This window comes from Octopus bimaculoides, chromosome 8 (genome assembly GCF_001194135.2).
Source record: "Octopus bimaculoides isolate UCB-OBI-ISO-001 chromosome 8, ASM119413v2, whole genome shotgun sequence".
NCBI lineage: Eukaryota > Metazoa > Mollusca > Cephalopoda > Octopoda > Octopodidae > Octopus > Octopus bimaculoides.
The window spans coordinates 66168283-66173032 of record NC_068988.1 but is presented as its reverse complement, the minus strand read 5'-3'; the positions used below and the strand labels follow the sequence as shown (position 1 = coordinate 66173032).

Genomic DNA, 4750 nt, shown 5'->3' with positions numbered 1-4750 from the left:
ATATATATATATATATATATATATATATATATACACATATACACTTCATTGCATATTGGTCTATGATCACTTCAACATTTGACGTGTAGCACACCGTGCCCATGTACAGGCTATTTCGATTGAGTGGAGAGAATGAGCTAATGTACAGCAAGAACATTTGGTCACTGTAAACAGGTCATCTGTGCAGATTGTTCAGCAACAAATTAAGGAAACGTCAATTATCATCTCAGACAGGGGAGTCTGATAGATGTATGTATATATCTGCACAGATGTATTTGCATGTATACGAACAGATAAATGCAAATAGAAATGTGTGTTTATGTATGTATATCTATTCATAATTCACGTGTGTATGTGTAGATATAGTCAGCACATTCCACCAAAGATGTACATTATTTGGTTCCAGTTATTCTGTACATGATACGTTTTGTGTGCGACAAAATGTTACATATACCAGCTATAGTAAACTCGTAATCATTGTGATTTATTCTACTGAATGCTTCGCTGCAATGCTCATTGTACTATACTTTAATTTACAACACTTAGCTCCAGCTGTTCATAGCGAGTGTTGTACCACAATTGAAGGAATGAAAAAAATTTATTATTTGTTTCTTTGATGCTCTGCATTGAAATGTTTAAAAGAAAGGAGTGTTATTTCAAAGACATTGGCTAATGGACATAATTACTATATTAAACATTCAACAAGAGTTAAATTAAAACCTACATAATTAATTATTACATTTTATATTATTCTCTATAGTGTCTTTAATTTTACTGCAACTTTATATGAGTAAATTTTTCAAGAAAATGATAAAGAAATTATCTGACTTTGTTTCCATTTTGATATAGTTACTCTCGCTGTTGCATAGTTTCAGCTTCAATGTGTTTATATTATGGGTCGTAGTTAGTCAGGTGATCATCAAGATGAGATTCATATTCTGCTATTTTAAGCTTTTCATAGTTTGAGGACAATACTGAACGGTATGATAAGTAGCATAGATTCGTATACGTAGAACAAGTTGACAGTGTGGACAAACTGTGTTATTGTGGTGATGTTGTGACACTGTAGGTTTTGACCGTCTCCAAGATTTTGTTTTGGTGTAGACTTGTGATAGTCTGGACAGATTTTGGCAATGTGGAAAAATTGGAATAGTGTACACACGGTGCAATTGTGTGGAGCTCTGACACAGTTGTGTGGAGCTCTGAATATATGTCTATATGAACATGTAACAGTGTAGCATGCTGTAAAAATGTTGACATAGAGCAAAAATGACATGTTATGACATATGATAGTATGGACATCTTGTGAAACTCTGAGCATATTGTAACAGTGTTGATGCATTTTGCCATGTGGTAAATTACACATGTGAAAGTTTGGAATTGACCATGCAGGTTTTAATTTCTCATTTATAAGATTTAATAGGTGCAATCTTTTTTTCAGCCAATACATCACATTTTCAGGCATTACAAAAGTTCCCCATATTTTCACAACAATTTAAATCTGTAGACAGCATTTATAATTTGTCTGATTATATGAGTTGGTATATAATTAAATTTTCCTCAGTGTATCTCAACATGCTGTAATATTAATCTGAGCTGAAGGCGGCGAGCTAGCAGAATTACTAGTACGCCGCGCAAAATGCTTAGCGGCATTTTGTCCATCCTTATGCTATGAATTAAAATTCTATCGAGATCGACTTTGCTTTTCATCCGTTCGACGTCGATAAAATAAGTACCTATTAAACACTAGGGTCAACTTAATCGACTTACCCCATTCCCCGAAATTGCTGGCTTTGTGCTAAAATTTCACAAGAATATTAATAAAAAAAAACCATTGGGTAGACTCACTTGCTAATATTTTCTGGGTAGATTAAAATATGTACCTGTCTAGTACTGTGTCGATACACTCCCAAGAGGAATCCTACAAAATGTTCAGATCTTGAGCGTATCTTACAGCCTCACGTGTGAGGAACGATATAGTTCATTAAAATCTTTCTCATTTAGTGACAGGTACTGAATTATTTGTCCCAGGAAGAATGGAAAGCAAATTTGAAATTAATGATTTGAAATCAGACAGTAAAATGACGCAATGTCATATAAAAACAAAACACCACGTAATGTGTTTTACCCAGTCAGTAAACAACAGCGTATTATAACTGACTAAACTACTGTAGTAAAGCATGCAGTAGAATGGATTAAACTCTGCACAGTGAGACATGTAGTTTTCTGGACTCAAATATGCACAGTAAAATATTTAGTTTAATGGATAACATATGTTACTACATTAATTTTATCGTTTTATATTCACTGTGTAAATGCCACCGGTAAAAATATACCTTTCAATGAATAGTTGGTCAATATGCTTCCCCATCCTTAAGTTTGGTGAAGCTGAAATCAATATTGAGTATAATATTCTATATTGATTTCAATGGTTTCATTTGAATAGGCGAGTAAAATGATAAGTGTTGGCGATGAGACTTGATACATGGGAAAGTTTTACAATGGCGTCTGTTTTAAACATTAGAAACAATACAAACAAAAATGTGTAATAAATGGATTTTTAGCAAACATAGATCAGAACTTATAACAAACGTGTTTTTTATCTTTTCTGCTAAAAAGAAAAATATGGGAAGAATAATGTACACATACATATACATAAAACCATATATATATATATATATATATATATATATATATATATATATATATACATTTATATGTACAAACATATATATTTATGCTTATGAATGTATATGTATATGTACATAATACATGCATACGCACATACACATATATGTGTGTGCCTGTGTTTATGTATATCTTTATATATATGAATTCACACACACATACATACTCATACATATACATATATATATGCGTGCATGTATGTATGTGTGTGAGGGTATGTATAAATACACACACGCGCATACACACGTACATAACCATTCTTTTTCGTAAATTTCATTCATACATGCAAAATATATATTTATAAAAGACAGAAAGATTGCAAAAATAAACGATATATGCCATGAAGAACTATTTCAATATACAATAATCTATTTTCTTAACTGGATATATAATTGAATTATTTTGCAAATAAAGGAATCTGGAAAGGTTTCAAACTGCCAAATCGGATTAAATTTCCTATACAAATAAGGAGGAATAAACTGAACATATTTGGATATATTACATTCTTTTCTTTGCATTTCTTTGGTCTCATTAACTTTCCTTTCTATTATTAATTGCTATTTACATATATGATTTAATTTGGCGTTTTATTTTGTAGTAAATATATGAATAATATATTTTCATTAAATTGCTAAGGTATCAGTGTGAAGATTCTACAGAGATCCGGCTGTTATATATTATTGGTTTATTTTGGTTAGGTACAATATAGAACTTTACTGCTTAGGCAGAGATGAAGAAACGATACCCCAAAATCTTTTTGCAAAATCTCTGGGTTATTCGGGAAGTAGGAGGAAGAATATATGCGTTATGGTCAGGTCGGAGACGTTGTCCAGATATTTGCAAGAGAACGTACTCCACTAGTAGGGGTGTACAACAAAGCGAATGAGTAGATCTGTAAGAAAAAAAATCTACATCTCGTGACAGAGATTTTTTAAAAGGCATCTACGGTCCATTCCAGACGTACAGAGACAATAGTCATAAAATATGTGCTGTATACAGAATTTTAACTTGAAAATATATTTGTTGAATATATAATATTATATTTAGTGATTAAATGTTATAAAAAGAGCATTATATATTTTAACGTCTTACATTAATACAAATTTCAATTTTTGGCACAAGGCCAGCAAATTTGGGGAAATGGGTAAGTCGATTACATGCACCACAGTACTCAGCTGGTACTCTTTTTATCGACCACGAAAACATGAAAGAGAAAGTCGGCCATATCACGTTGAAAACACCGGTTCTCGTCCGATCACCGAAGTTAAGCAACATCGAGCCTAGTTAGTACTTAGATGGGTGACCGCTTGGGAACCCTAGGTGCTGTAAGCATTTTTAAAACACAAATATTGAGCGGTGTTCCACAGGGAACTGTTCTGGGGCCACTACTGTTCATAGTGGCCCTTCTGGACATGCCCACGGTCACTCGGAGAGCCACTGTCACTAGCTATGCTGATGACACAAAGATATCTCAGGCAATAAAGAATCCTGATGATATTGTAAGCTTGCAGAATGACCTAAATGCAATATATGAGTGGGCAGAGCAAAATAATATGCAGTTCAATGCAAAAAAATTTCAAGTACTGCGCTACAAGACCACAAGTATCTCCCAACTGGCATACACAGGGCATGGAGGTACTGCAATCCCAGAACCACAAACAGTAAGAGATCTGGGCATCAACATGTGTAGTGATGCATCATTTCACATGCACATTGTCAAGTTGACAGCAAAGTGCAGACAACTGCCAGGGTGAATACTTAGGACTTTCCGTACAATGGATCAAAAAGTCATGTTGATTCTATGGAAGACATTTGTTCTGAGCCGCCTAGACTATTGCTCTCAGTTGTGGTCACCACACAGTGTTAAGCGGACAGCAGAACTCGAGGCAATTCAGCGGCACTATACAAAAAAGATCGCCACAGTCCAACAGATGAACTACAGGGAGCGACTGAAGGCACTAGGTCTCTACTCCCTGGAGCGCAGGCGGGAGAGATATGTAATAATATGCATATGGAAAATACTGGAAGGACTGGTGCCAAACTTTGGTATCAAGTACTACAG

General features: G+C 34.1%; 1 protein-coding gene and 1 pseudogene across 2 annotated transcripts in view; one reads left to right on the top strand and one right to left on the bottom strand.

The window, feature by feature from the left end:
- The window catches only part of LOC106867807 (atrial natriuretic peptide receptor 1), an 822997-nt gene that overhangs the window by 489136 nt on the left and 329111 nt on the right, over window positions 1–4750 (bottom strand). The gene's annotated exons all lie outside the window — the stretch shown is intronic.
- On the top strand, window positions 3902–4020 carry LOC128248611 (5S ribosomal RNA; annotated as a pseudogene).